Source organism: Mastomys coucha, chromosome X (genome assembly GCF_008632895.1).
Source record: "Mastomys coucha isolate ucsf_1 chromosome X, UCSF_Mcou_1, whole genome shotgun sequence".
NCBI classification, from domain to species: domain Eukaryota; kingdom Metazoa; phylum Chordata; class Mammalia; order Rodentia; family Muridae; genus Mastomys; species Mastomys coucha.
In genome coordinates this window covers 75,243,376-75,258,927 of record NC_045030.1, presented here as the reverse complement: position 1 = coordinate 75,258,927, position 15,552 = coordinate 75,243,376, and the positions used below count along the sequence as shown (strand labels likewise).

The window sequence follows — 15,552 nt, the reverse complement described above, 5'->3', positions numbered from 1 at the left end:
GAGGGAGGAGGAGAGGGAGGGAGGGAAGGGAGAAACTTGCATTGGATTTTCTGGCTCAGCTCATTCTCACTATGTTACTGTCAACAGGTTGCTACCCTAGGAGATAGTAGGGTTTTGAAGAAGATAGCGCAATTCCAGACCCATCACCCAAAATGCCTTTTAGACTCTTCCCTTTAGTGAGACCTGGACATTTTAATCCCTTGAGGCCCAAATGGAGCACCTACTCTTCTACTGACTCAAATCTGCTTGACCAGATTTGACCAAGTTTCTTCCTTCCTAGCTCTCCTCTTTCCCTCTCCTCTCTCCCTCTCCTTCTCCCTCTCTCCCCCTCTCTCTCCACCTTAAATGGGTTTTCTGCCAGCTCCTTGGGTTTCATATATTTGCTTCCCTTGAGCCTAGGCAGCCCTGAGCCGTTCCTGAGGGAAGAACCCTCTGCTTCTGGACTTCCTTTTGTGACCCCACTCTTGACACTAAACTTTGAGTTGTCAATGTCTGTGGGATAACAATACCTACAACAAAATCCACCAACCCTCATTGAATCTCACTGTGCACAATACCTGTTTCACAAAGGGAATTGGGGCTCAGATGGGACCAGAGACCTTAGGCATTAAGCTTTTGTTTGATGGTCAGAGGTGAATCCTAGCTGCCCACACTAAAACACCTCGTTGCTACCCTTGAGTAATTTCTCCAACAGGCTCAGGTAGGACCCTTTGTTCTACTTGCTTTGTGGGGCTACCCAGCTTCATGTTAAGAAGGGTCAAGCAATAGAGAACAAAGTCCACTGCTATCCCCCATGTCAGAACTTTAAAAATGCATTAAAATTCATCATACTGACTGGAAACAGTCCAGAGTTGCTCTCATCTAGCACCAGCCAAGTTTGTATGAACACATGTCTCGTATCAGTGATGGGACATATGACCACCAAGTACTGCCACTATTCCTGGGGTAGATACCACTGGATACCAGCACCAGCTGCAGGCTAGGTAGTCCCAGTCCCAAGTTGCTTTCTAGTTTCTGGGCTCTGAGTGACAAGAGCAGTCCCCCTGAAAAAAAATCCAGTGCATGGCTCCTGGGCTTGCCAATATACTGGTGCTAGAGCCAGGTCTAGGACCTAAGGAAAGAGTCTATCTAGATGGTCAGGAGGCAGAAGCCTGGGCTGATCTGGCATATGCTTCTACCTTGGGCCCCTTCACCACCCACTAGTATCTCCCTATGGACTCACCAAATTAGGCCTCTCCTTCCAGATATGACTAGGGCTCAGCAGTGTGACTCATTGAGGGGGGGAGTGGTCCTTGAATTAATAGGCTCCAGCATCTCTCTAACTTCAGACACCTAGAAAATGCCAGCCTGCTCCATGTAGTAGAGAGAGAAGGTCCAGGAATAGGAGCAGAGGCCTAGCTCCTACCTTATAGTCAAACATCCCAGCCACACTTGTACACTGGGTGGGGCCTGGGGCCCATCTAGGGAGCAGGTGGGGAGAAAGTCTGGGAGGAGGGAATTTTGCAGGGCAGCTAGCTGTCCACTACTGGGTCTTACATGATGCGGGGAGATACAGGCTTGGCTTTGGAGCCTGAGGATGGTGCTTTAACCCTTGATTTCCCACATCTTCCTTTTCACCACAGGGCCCTTGCCTTCTTGCCCACTTCTGCCCTACCCTTCTGCTTGATACACCTTGATGACCACCCAAGGACAAAGCCAGCATTCAGCCAGAGGGGGGAGGGAAGGAGCCAGGCAGAGAAAAGCCTCATTAATATTTCAGAGACACTGTCACTGCAGCTCTTGGGCCCTCACAGCCCTACCACTTTTTCTGGTTGAGGGAGGAGGATGGGAAAAGAGAAGGAAATAAAACTGAGAAAACAGATTTAAAGGGACAGACCCCGCCTCCAATACCATGCTGCCCTCCCCCTGTTCCTGGTACAATCTGTGCACACTATGCTATTGCTGCTGCTGCTGCTGCTGCTGCTGCTGCAGAATAGCTCAAAGCCCAGAACAGCTTTAAACAAAAACAACAACAACAGAAGAGGGTCAACTGCCACCATGGTAGCCCTCCCTGCTTATGCATCCACCTGTCTGAAGTCCAGCCCTTGTAGGCAAGTCTACAAAGGCCACCTGGAGAATTGGCTGGGGGCTGTCAGCAAGGCCATAGGGACCCTTCTCATCCGGAGGAAAGATAGATGCATATAGGAAAAGAAGTCCCAAAAGAGGCTCCAGTCAAGGAGCATGGATCCTAGAAAAACCTACACCCAGAATCATGCAGATGGTAGGGAATCCAGACAATGCCTAATTTTACCTTTGTTTGTGGGTGGGTCAACATCTAAATAATAGCCTATCACTTTAGTCTCACCTAGGGCAGCCTAGGCAAGCCCTGCATGATCCTCCCCACCTGGCAATCTGTCCATTCCAAAAGTGGGTTTGAGACCTTCATCCAATCAAACACCCTTCAAGGGCATCCCATGCCCAGCCAAGTTTGTGGCCACATATTTGCCTGCTTTTATAGGTTCTGGTAGGGCTCCAAGCTCTCCAGTCAGAATAGGCTTCAGGAAAGAATGATAGATGTTGCAGCCACAATGCAACACATCGTGGCAGTTTCTGAAAAAAATTCAGCATCATATTATAGCAGCTTCTCATCTCCTAAGAGTAGAAAGCCAAGACCACAGAGACTTGTATAGCCATGCTCACAAAAATATTATTCACTGTAGCCAAAAGATGGAAGCAGCCCAGTGTCTATAGCTGGACGACTGGACAAACAAATTGGATGTCCTCCACTTTCCTATAATGGAACATCAGTCAGTCTTTAAAAGGTAGGGGATTTACACACATGCTATAATGTGGTTGACATAAAAGGATGATGGGTGCTGAGGGCTGGAGAAGAGGATAAGGAGCTGTTTAGTGGGGCTGAGCTGTAGCTTGGGACAATGAACAAGTTCTGGAGATTGATGGTGCTGGTGGTGGTATAGCAATGAGGATGTGGTTTATGCTTCAGATTCTAATGGCTCTAATGTCCTGTTTTGTGTTTTCTTAGTTGTGTCCAAGGTGGTAGATAAGGAGCTTGAGTGATCTTTTATGGTGTCCCAAGTCACATTATCTCACTCCTCTGACAAGTCAAATTGGCAGTCCATTCTGCTCATGTGGGAAATGGCAACCTAAATAATCTCTTCCCCATGTGCCCTACACACATCCCACAGCCTGTGTGCACCATCCCTGCTATGTGCTGGCTGCTGTTGCCATTATTGCTCACCTACTTGGACCACTTTTGTTTATGTCTTATGGTGCTAGGGGTAGACCATCTGGTCCAAGCATTCTAAGCAAGTAGTCTACCCTTATGATGCCTAAATTGCTTTCTTACTTGGGAATGGTTGGAGCAGGCATGCACTCCCTCTTTTGTAGCTACTGGCAGAGCTTCCCTGGGAGTAGCAAGCCCAGTCCATCCTCAGAAGGGGTGGTCTAATCACTTGGGGGAAAGCCTAGCCTCAAGATGGGTGAATTCTATACACAAAATGTGACTTTGGAAGCAGGGCCTGGTGGTTGCTTAAAGCCTGTAATTCCAGGTGCTTAGCAGGCTGAGATAGGAGGATTGAAAGTTCAAGACCTGACTGAAATATAGAATGAATTCAAGACTAGACTGGGTAAGTTAGTGAGACTGTCTCAAGATAAAAAAAGTAAAAGTAGGCCTGGGGACACAGCTTAGCCATCATGATGCTCTGAGTTCAACCCCTAGTGCCAAAACAGCTTTGGGAAGTACTAATGGACCCTTAGAATGTTCTGGAAGAGACTATATGATATTTTGCTAGCTAGATGTCTTATTGTTTAGTCAGTGACTATATTCTTTTGACTCCCTTGCAGCTACATATAACCATATGAGCACACTCTGGCCAATTGGATATAAATAGAAATGACAGGAACAACTTCAAGGTTCAAGTTGAAGCGTGAAAGAGAAGTGACATGTTCTCCCCTACTCTTTTTTATCCTACTGGCTGAAATGCTAGTATGAGGATCAGGTGGTAATGGCTTTCTTGTGTCATTTTGCATATGTATCTACATGTATTATATAGGAGCCCAGATAACTATATACAAAGAAGTCATCCCAGCAGCCACAGGTTGTGCAGCTAGACTTCCACATGAGCCAGAAATGAACTTCTTTGCTGACATAGCTGTTATTATTTCTGATTCCACTAAAGAGGACAGCCCCATAAGCTGAGGAAACTGGAGATGCAGAGGGAAGAACTCAAGCCTCCCCTCTTTACTATGTGCCCAATTTAGGCATGGTTATGGGAAGTTCGGAGGCTTCCCAAACTTTCCAGGGCCTTCTAAATCTCATACTCTTATGGGTTCCCTGTATGTGACCACCTGTAGCCTGGCTCCATCTCATCTATCTGTATTATTTGACACTGTCATAAATGTTCTAGTCAAAGCAGAAGAGAGAAGACACGACTATAAGAAAGATGTAAGGTCAGTCCTGTCACATGCAAGCCAAACCAAGGGACCATGCCGAGAATTGTGCACCAAGGCACTGTGGGAATGATTATGATTGCTCTGCACAATGAGGCTCTATGTCAAGGGATGAGGATGCCTACTATGGAGTACAGGCAACTAAGGTACAGAGATTGAGGTACTTATTCAAGGTCATATCACCATCAAGGAGTAGAAGCAGATGTGAACTTGCCTTCAGAGGATTCTGTATGCTCCTCTGCTAAGTGACTACCTACACATCCAAGAAAGCAATGGACACCTGATTAGAACCAATTCAAAGAGTTAATAAAGTGACTGGGTACGTTGTGTCCTTGTACAGCTCAAGCACTGGCTGCAGAGTCACTCAGCCTCCCTGGAAACAGGACTTTGTCTTTTCTTGCTGAGTTAGTACGTACCCAGTGCTGATCTTCAAGGTGCTTGATCCATTTCTCTGGAGGCCAGGGAAAGAAAAGCAGCGCAGGGCAAGGACTTTATTCAGTCTGTCACTTCTGCCTCATGTGTCTTTCCAAAACCTTCCACCTCTGTCTATTCTGAAACTGATATCAGCAAGGCCCCAGAATTCAAAGAGCAGGACCAGGCTCCACTGGGTCAGAACATTGTTTGACCAGGGTGGGGCTCACGGGTCTCTTAGGATTCTTTCCCATTTTAGGGGCCATCCCTAGGCCTGCTTGGATCCCACATTGCTCTGGGGTCCCTAGAATGTTTTTGTGGGATGAGTCAAAATCCCAAACAAGTGGTTCTTACAGTGCCGAATGGCTCTGGGTCACAAAGTGAACTTGAAAATTCTTCTCTGGCAAGCGCCATGTAGTATGGTTACTGGGGTCATGACTCTCCATGGAGAAAGGGGACAGTCATTTGTTTTCTGCCATAGAAGGCAGAAGCTGAAAAAGGAGAGAGCTGGGGAGCAGGAGCTGGAGAAGCCGATAGGCAGGAAGCATAATGACACTAATTATCCAATTACAGCGAGCTGTTCGGGCAGAAAGCTGCATTGCAGCAGGAGCCAAGCCAGCCCTGTGCCCCGCCCCCGCACGCGTCCTGCACATGTTGGCCCCCACTTCCCTACTTCCCTAAAGCACAGAGAGCTGGGACACCCTGTGGTTTCTAGAGAGGCAAGGAGACACAAAGCCACCATAGCTAGCCTCTGTGAAAACCTTCTGCACAGGAGGCAGCAGGTTCTAGTCCTCCAGCTCTTTAGAGCCAGAAAACTCCCTACTGGAAGGAAGGATACCCAAGTCTCCTAGCTCTGCTGGCTACTGAGGTACCAGTCCAGTCTCAGAGTCAGCCTAGCAACCGGAAATAGCCAAGACCTAAACAAGGTAATTAAGGAAATTATAGACAGCTGGAGTCCATTGGGGCTACAGGCTAGGCTGAGTCCTTTCAGCTAGGACATGCTGAGACTAGATAAGACTACCAGGACATTAGTGTGTCCTCCTGAGGAAACAGGTCCCATGTGTAGGGGCTTTGTTTCTGGAAGCAGGTTAAAGTCATTGGGCCAAAAGTCAGAGGTCAGGGGTAGGAGGAATTCACTGGCAATAAGACCAGGAGCTGAATGTATGGGCATCCCAAATTCTCATAAAGTAGCCTCTTTGGGCCCCTTTTGTGATTTAACTTACCCAGAGGACCAATCCCATGTAGAAAAAGAGCTATAAAAAATAAGCTTGACATTGTGTGGAATTCTGAGATTACAGGAGTCTCAAAGCTACCTTTCTTCCCTTTGAAAAATCCTTGCCCATGATATTCTTAGCAGAGAAGAGGGCAAGAATGCTGGGGATTGAAAAGATTAGATATGACAATCATCTCTTGCTGATACTTCTGTGACCCAGAAGCAACGACTCAGCACACTCAGATCTAGGCATCCCTTTCCCAGGTTGACCCAAACTGCTGCCTGTTGTCAAATGCAGTAACAGAGGAAGTAAAGGCCAGTGACCCATGGTAGCCCCAAGAAAGGATGTCTTAGAAGCTGCAGCCCAGGGAGGGTCATCTGAAAGGCTGCCAGATACAGCTTCAGCATTCTTGACAACCCCAACTGGCTGTGATGGCAAGATCTGAAGGTTGCCCTGGGCCTGGATGCCACCAGGATTACATGGACTGAGCTTTGCACCTCAAAAATTCTGCAGTGTCCATGCGGTACCCATGAATACTAAGTCAGGGGTCCGAGTGTGCTTCCTCAGCAGGCTGCAGAGCCCATCATGGGCCCAACCCCAGGTCCTCCTTTAGGTTTCCCCACTTGTCCCATAGATGCTCATGGATAGATGCCCCTTGAGGCTGAGAACTGGGAGTGGCACTGATGGGTAGTGTAGTTGCAAAAATCTTCTCCTTGGGAGATAGGCATGTGGAATTTTTTCCACTCATCCCCTAAGGTGACTTTAATGATATGGCTCTGCTTCCTCCTCTATGGAAGGGTGGCAGAGACACAAGGGACAGCCTGCAGCCAGAGAATTCTGACCCTGCCTGGACTCACTTACATGCCCAGACAGCCCAGTGGACCTCCCAGGGACCATTAGTCCAAGGATCCAAAGAAGTTACCCCCACCCCCAGGCCTGACCCTCTCAACTCCCTGGACCCAAATAATAGACTGTAGTGGCTATTCTTGCTCGGTTCCCCAGGATAGGGCCATTTTAAAACAAAGGCCCAGCCACTGTTCATTGGGCTAGGAGGCCACAAGGCCATAAGGGAGACAAGATTGTTTGGGTGCTGAGAACAGACTGTCCCTACCATGTGCCATACATACCCCCTTCCCTCATTTTCCATACTAGGTTCCCATTCCCACTGGCAGCCCCCCCTCCTGGCACTCCCTAGGAATCTTGAACCCTGGACCAGCTATTCCTGAGCCACAGTCATCCGTTTCAGACCTGTGACTCCACACCAAGATGTAGTGTGTCTGGTCCCATAGTCTACTGGGAACAATGGAGATGAAGCCCATGAGGAGAGGAAAAGACCCTGTGCCTGAGATGTGGCACAGAACCCTAGCTCTGCCCTGGAAACAGAGTTGTGCTCTGCAAACACCAAATGGTTTTAGTACAGATGGCCTAATCTGGACCAAGAATCTCTCTCCGCTCTATTATGCCCCACACCATCATAGCCCTGGCCATCCATCCATGTAAACGTTAGTTCAATAACATCGACATATTTTTATAACCTAGTTCTGGTTTGTGGGAAAATACCAGTGTGAAAGGAATTCTGAGTTCTGGGACAGTCTAGGGACTAACAAGTGAGCAAAGAAAGGGAAGATGGGATGGCTCATTCTCAAACATGTTCATTCAGAGAAACAAAGAGGCTAGTGTTCACCATTCAAGGTGGGCATCAGTTGGAATGGAATGGCCACAGAGCATTCCTCATCTCTCCTCTTCCTTGATCCCTCCTTGCTTTCTTGTTATTTAGTAAGGAAGCTCTAGGTGTGCTTTTGCTGTCCAGGAACTCCAATGACACCAGAGGACATATCAATGGGGTTTACTTTGAGGGTAAGATGAAAGATTCAATACAAACTCTTTAAGGAACAAATAACTTGATAAAGGAAATGGGGACTGGTGGCTAGCAACCTGGCTGAAGGGACACATTGCCTTTTTATCTCATAGTCCTGAAATGAATTTCTTTTGCATGAAATAAGGTTTAGTAATGACAGCTCAAGGGCCAAATCCAGCAAAATGTGCTTTTGAATAAAGTTTTATTAGCACATTGTCATACTCATTCATTTTCATATGGACTGTGTCTATGTTTGTGTTTTCCATTAAGAGCATGGCAGTTGTGATAGAGACCATGTATTCTGCAAAGTGGAATATATTTACCATATGACACTTTACCAAAGAGGATGCTGACTCCCAGATTAGAGACTTAAACATTTTGCTGGGCATGGGATCACATACTTGTAATCCCAGCTATTGGAGAGGCTGAGGTCAAAAGAACTGTAAGTTCAAGGGAACTGTTAGTTGAAGGCCAGACTGGGCAATAAATTAAAACTCTAAATCAAAAAGGATAGGGAAGTATGGGGATGCAGCTCAGTGGGAACATGCCTAAGGCCCTGGCATCAATCCCTAGTACAGAAATAAAAAGTTTTAACTATCTTAAATGTAACTACAAATGAGGAGTAGGGAGAATAAACCTAAAGTTGATAGCTCTTAGAATTTTGTAAAGAAATCATGTAATGGGGCTGGAGAGGTGGCTCAGTGGTTAAAATCACTGGCTGCTCTTTGCTGCTCTTACAGAGGACCTGAGTTTAGTTACCAGCACTCATATGGAGCCTCACAACCATCTGGAACTAAAATTCCAGAGGATTTGACACCCTCTTCTGGCTTCTTTTGGCTCTAGGCACAGACATACATGCAGGCAAAACACATACACATAAAATTTAAAAATATTAAATAAAAGAGATTCTGTAAGCCTAGAATCCATGTAAGACATCAGAAAAGTGGTTATTTTATGAGTGGTCAAAAATCAAAAGACAAAGAACCAAGAGGTTAAAATGTTTTACAGCAAATACATCACACCATTATTTCCCTTATATAAATTAATTATCTTAATTCAAAGACATAAAAAAAATTGAAAACCCTAGTAAATAAAAGTTAAGACCAGGTAATTTACTAAAACCAAAATAGATCCAATTTAGAAATTTGTAGAAAATGTTTGCCATTAATGGCAATTAACTGAAGACAAAGCAAAGTAGATATTTTCTGACCTAGATACTTATGGAATACCTAAAGCTGGCAAGACTGCAGCAAGTGAGCCCTTCTGGCACATTCAGAAGCCCTTCTGGAGAGCTACTTGGCAGGCTGCACTGTTGTCTGGGTCCTCTCCTCAGGACAGGGTGAATGTTCTGCCCCAAGATGCTCAGCAGAGTCTCATGCAAAAGAGTGAAACAAATCCTGATGCCTAGAGTTCTAAAAATAGCCAAATAATTAAGTGAATTACAATCTCTTGAGAGAATACTATTCAGCCATTAAAAATTGTAATTACTGAGGACTGCCCTGATACATCAGTGGGCCTGATAAATAATTGTCAGATGAATGAGTGATCATTTGCAGTTTCTTTGTGGCACAGTTTAAGTACACTTTTTTTTTTTTTTTTGGTTGTAAGTACTTTAACAAATTAAACTGTGTCCATTTTGGAAAAAAAGTTAATTTAAGAAGGGATTATATTAATTAAAAAAATGCTTATGTGAAGTAAAAAATAGATCACACAATTGAGCTCATGGGTTAATTACAGTAATGTGAAAAATAAATAGGTTATGCAAAGAAAAGAGAGCAGAAATAAGTCCAATAGAAAAAGCCAACAGAAAACTATCTTGTACTTTGGTGATACAATAGGGTGGAGAGGGGCTTCCTACATCTTTTTTTCCTGTGTTTTATTTTTTAATACTACAAAAATAAAGATTATGTCTGTGTAAAGCATTAATTTTTTTTAATAAGGAGAACATAATAATAATAAAAAAAACCAGCTGGGCGGTGGTGACACATGCCTTTAACCCCAGAACACAGGAGGCCGAGACAGGCAGATCTCCAAGTTCAAGGCCAGCCTGGTCTACAAGAGCCAATTCCAGGATAGCCACGGGTACACAGAGAGACCCTGTCATGAAAAACAAACAAACAAAACAATATGAAAAATAAAAACCAAAGAGCACCTTACTTATTTATACAGTGCTTCCTGGACCTCTCAGCTAGGGCTTCAATTCCTGACACAATACCCTTCAGCTCAGATTTGATGGGCGTCATGCTCCTGAGTTTGTAGGTAGGCACCTGAGCTAGCCGTTGGGATGCATCGCTCTGCTCCTAATGTACTTTCCAAGGTATGGATGGACTAACTTAGAGTATCCACATCTGCCTCCATTATTCTCTTTCAAGGAATCAGGAGAGAGTGGCAGGGACTTTGAGTGCCACCTTGTTGAGGATGCTGGAACAACTGGATATTCTTTATAGTTTTCCAGCCCCATGTGGCTCCTGTGAAGTTGAGGCTCAGGCTGTCTTGATAAGTCTCAGTTGCTTAGCCAGGCTGGGCAGGGCAGGGGCGAAGTTGGAGGCTGAGCCCTGAGAGATGCAGCCTGGCTTCACAGTCTCCACCCAAGCTACTGGATCCAGCCAGCTGGGTGCTTCAGTGGCAGCAGATTCTTTGATGAACACAGTGAAGCACATTTGCTATGTGAGGGTGGGAAGCACTTTAGCTTTTTCCTCTGCTCTCATAGAATCAGACACAGGGCACAATGATTATGGAGCAGAATCCCTAAGGACTATCACACCAATAAGATGTGGCCCCTAGCATAGCTGGCCACATTTCAACAATGGAACACACTCATTCCTAGAGGCAACCCACTCCAACCCATCCTGGCATCTAGTGTCCTCAGCTGTTAAGCCCTCCAATCTGAGCCTAGCTAATCAAAGAACATTTCCTCAAATGCTCATGAGTGCCCAGAACTCCCTGAGGGCTTCATTTCTGGCAGATTTTCTGAGAGAACCTGAGCCATACTTGCAATACTAGTGCCTGAATGCCACAGGGGAGTGCAGTACAGATGGCTTTAGGAACCATGTCAGGACTTAGGGCTGCATACACACTGAGATGGTACCACAAGACAGCAATGGGAACATTCATTTATACCTCCTTATCCAACAGGGAAGCCGGCAGCCATACCAAGGACTCGTAACACATTCAGTGCACGCAAAGAAGAGAATTTGTAGTTTCATTTTAATTAAATTGCCACTTGTGGCTAATATCTGGCATATCAGACAGTGTTGGTTTAGAAAGTGTCTCAAGACTGTGGTTCATGAAAGACCTCATTTCAAGGAATGGTCACCCATTTCCTGGGAGAACCAAGAACAGAAGGTTCAATATCTCCTTGAAAAAGACACACTTCAGGCTGGAGAGATGGCTCAGTGCTTAAGAGCACCCATTACTCTTGCATGGGGACCTGGTTTGGTTCCCAGCACCCACATGGTGGTTTGCAACTGCCTGTAACTCTAGGTCTTGGGGATCTGATGCTGCCTTCTGACTTCCATAGACTTTTGCATACACTCAGGCATTCACATGCACATAAAATAAAAAATAAATATTTAAAAAGAAAAAGAAAAAAGCAAACTTTGAGGTAAATGATATTATCCCCCTTTTGTATTCCTTTGATTTGGGCACAAGTCTTTGGAAACCTTTTGTGCTTCAAGAGTTCAGGCATGGTTCATGCCTGAACCATGTAGCTCTGGTTCATTTTTGCCATCTACTCAGCCATGTGACCTTGGACCCGTTCCCAATCCTGGGCCAGCCTCAGATGCCCAAATTCCTCTACACCTGAGAACCTCCTTTTCTCTGCCCTGGTGATGTGTGCATCAGACCTTTCTCCTCAGGCTTCCTTCAGGCCTGCTGCCAGCACCGCCCACCCAACAGAAGGTGTCCTGGCAGGGGAGGGCTATCCAGCTGGGTACTGTTGGCCTGACTTACACTGGCCCAGCCATGGCAGGGAGGAGGGCAACAGCGAGAAGCTGGGAAATGACAAGGAACAATGAGGAACCATCTGCACATTGCAGGTCTCCATTTGCCATGGCCAGCCTGGGGTATAGCTAGGGCTCACTCTGGAGTCAGAGATGTCATTGGAGAGGCTTCAGGGGGACTTCAGTGCCACAGTCCAGGTCCCCATCCATTATTTGCTTTTCTTTAGGGGTGCCTCTGAAATCATCACAAAGATATTTACTGAAAATGAATTGTTCTCCGTGTGCTTTGGATGGCTAGAAATCACCTTTATCCATTTCTCAGTGGGAACATGGAATGGAGACATCAATATCTCATCTCCTGAGATGAGGAATGTTCCTAAGCATCCATAGATTTCCCCGAGAAGGGTTCCCCAGACAGTCAGTTCAAACACCCCCTGCACCCTCTGTAAAGTTCAACACATACTTCTAGAGAAATCAGAAGAAATTTCTAGCTAGGGACACCATAACAGGTGGCTTTGTGAAAGATCAGTCCTGGTTTTGCAATCCTTTGGCTTGGTGGCCTTGAGCAAGTTACCTAATTTCTCTGAGCCTCAGTCTGATAATTTGTCAAATGTAGATAGCAGCACTTGCTTTATTCAGCTATTATTTCAATGAAGGGCACGACAAGAGATGTCTGTGTAGCACTCAGAACACTATCTGGCACAAGGTGACTCTTATTGTTAGTGTTGTCATTATTGACATTTGATGTAATAGTAACCTAGGATGGAGACTACTACTGAATCACAGAATCCACCAGCTTAACATCAGAAGGGAGAATGGTACACCAACTTGCACTGAGGTGGGGGTGTGGGGGAGCAGGGCAAATAAATGGCTGGAGGAAGTCAGACAAGGCTGCATTAGCTCTAAGTGTTCAGCCAAGCTCATCTCATAGCAGCCATGTTCAGAGGGGCTCTGGCAGCTCTTTATAGCCCACTGTGGCTGCCTCTCTGGCTGGCTGGGCCCAACTGGAATAAGGAGGATGCAGTGATCCACAGGCTGGACTCTTCTGCTCACTGACTCGTTTGCCTTGCTCACTCGCTGGCTAGATTTTCAGCTCTTTCTGTTCTCCTGAATGATTCAACCCAGGATCTCCAGCTAGGGATCCTGAAATGTCAGTGCAGGACCTGCAAGATGCACCCTGCCCCCAGATTTGGATTAGAAAAGGGACTCAGTCAAGGTCACAGAAACCATCAGTCATAGAGCTGGCACCACACCCTGGAGCTCCTGTCACTAGAGACTAAGATGGGTGTCTGCCACAGGCTACTGGTGCCCCTGGTTGCCCTCAGGGGCTCATGATGGTATTCTCTCTGCTGAGGCTGGCACTCTTCCAAGTGTGCTCCTAGCTTTGGGGACTCCGTTCCCCAAGGACTAGCTCTCCTTCTGGCTCTGTGCAGAACCCCCTCCCACGCCCTCCCTGCTCCCATCTGCCTGCCTCACCTCTTCTGTGCCAGAGCATGGCTGCCCTCCACTCAAACCACCTAGCAGGGCTGGGATTGGACCAGGTGGAGCTGATCAAAAATGTGTGTGCCCTTGGCCCTCTCCTGCCTCAAGGCTACTGGCAGTCAATCGATGCCTCAGGACCACAAGTGCCCAGTTCCTTCCGACTGACCAGCTGTCTGTTGGTTCAGACTTGAGGGGTCAGCTTCACCCTTAGCTCTTCTGCTAGGCCTAATCTGGGTCCCAGTAGAACTTGGCAGCCTCTTGGACCATTCCTCCAAGTGCCCCTTTCCAAGCCAGGAAGCTTTATTTTCCTTGTTTATGAAGGGTGGTGGTGGTGGGTATATAAACATATCAGTTTATGAATATGATTGATGTAATGCTCCACCAGGGGTCCAAGAATCTGCTTAGAATCATGTGTGGATGCAGGAGATGTTTAGGAAGGGGGATGATATGGTATTATTCATACAATACCTCCCATTTTCTATAGGAGCACCCACAGCTATCTGCTCAAACAAAACAAACAAAAAGCAAAGGGATCTCCATCCATGCCCTCAGTGTACTGCCAAGTCTCCTCACCTCCGGGGCCTCAATGATCCTGTCTGGTAAATGGGGACAGAGATCAAGGGTTTGCATCTTGTTAGTGAGTCTGCAGATTCAGCAGAATAAAGGTCATAAATGTGCCATACAGAAACTAAGTACCCACCCTGTCAGGCTTGTTCCAGGCACCAGCCCATGTAGGTTAAAAATCAAACTCTTGCTTTAAATAGTCACATAACAGGGATGGAGCAAGGGCAAAGATCCAGAGCCCAGAGGTATGGATGAGGGTGTATGTGCAGGTGGCATCTGCCAGGCTGGAACCAAACTCCTTGTAGAGAGCTAGGGGAGACGGGTGGGGACTTGATCTTGTAGCATGTCAGGACCCAAGGCACCATCTGTGAAAGATTCAGGGTTTGTCCTTGGAGGGGCAAGCATTCAGTGGGTAGGGGGAGATCCTGGCCCTGCCTACCTTGCAGCAGGAGAGTGACAGAGGAGTACTTGCATACTTCCCTACCTTTCCTGAGCCCTTGGTCAGAGTTACCACTCTAGGAGTCCCTGCCTATCTGTCCTGCCCAGGTGAGGCGCCAGGACCCTGACTGACCCCTGACCCTGTCTTCTGCCCCTCTTCTGTTGGCTGAGTCACCAAGCCTCATAGTGACTCACAGAAGGCTAGGGAAACCAAGTTATAGAGAGGAGCGGGTCTTCCTGGGTTCCAGAGATACCGCCAGTGGCTCCACATCCCAGAAAAGCAGAGCTGAAGCCTTGAAAACCCAAGAACATTGAGGCTTCCCATCACAGAAACCCTCTGGCCAAGGTCACACAGGTGAAGAGGAGAAGGCAGCTGCTGGCAGAGATGAAGGACTTGTTCAAGTGTAGCTCTGCCACTTGCCGGTGGCACTGTCCATGCCAGCGTCAGGGTCGGCTGGGTAGCTGTGTGGGCGTGCAGGGGACAGTGTAGGAACATGTGAGGAGGAGGATGATACAGTGCGAAGAGGCGGGGGAGGGGGTACCTCGAAGCCCTGGGAAGGTGTGTGCGCAGAGGCTAGACTCTTGGCCCAGGCCTGGCGCCCCTGGCTATGCCTGCCTGGAGCCCCAGCCCACAGCCTGCAGCCTGCAGCCCGCAGCCCCCAGCGGCCTTGTTCCCTAGACACAGATGCGCGTGCGCGCGGGATGCTGGGTGCGGGTGAGGGTACCAGTGCGGGTGCGGGGCGCAGCCCGCCAGTTCTGAGGCCCCGGGGTGACGCGCGCCCGTAATGCCGCAAGGACACACAGGCCAGGCCCGTAGGGAGCAGGTGCTTTGGGCGGGATCCTGCGTACCCCCCACCTGCCGTCGCGCCACCTGCTGGGCCGCCCTCTCACCCCCGCCCGCTCGCGCGCCCACCCCTTCTGCGCCCGCCTGTGCGCCCAGGGCACAACTTACCCCGGCATGGGCACAGCCGCCACCGCGGCCTCTGCTGTGGCTTTCGCTGTTGCTGCGGGAGGGCTCCTGGCGAGCAACGATCCGCTCCAAGGACGGAAAGGCCGGGGCACTGGGCCGCCTGGCCAGCAGTGCGGAGCAGGACCCTCCGCGGCAGGCAAGGGCTGTGGCCGAGTGCTCCCCACACTCCGCACCGGCGGCGGCTGGCGACGCTGTGCGCTCGACTCCAGCCGCAGCTCTGAGCGC

At 47.8% G+C, this 15,552-nt stretch overlaps 1 protein-coding gene across 7 annotated transcripts in view; it reads right to left on the bottom strand.

Annotated features, from left to right (window-relative positions):
- The window catches only part of Atp2b3 (ATPase plasma membrane Ca2+ transporting 3), a 67,637-nt gene extending 52,091 nt beyond the window's left edge, over positions 1-15,546 (bottom strand). For 5 of the 7 annotated variants that reach the window (XM_031363989.1, XM_031363997.1, XM_031364024.1 and 2 more), the window contains exon 1: positions 15,310-15,540. The gene's annotated coding sequence lies outside the window, so the exon portion shown is untranslated. Of the gene's footprint in view, positions 1-15,309 lie in introns of all 7 variants that reach the window. The other 2 variants (XM_031364005.1, XM_031364042.1) reach the window with 1 other exon arrangement.
- Positions 15,547-15,552: the final 6 nt, after the last annotated feature.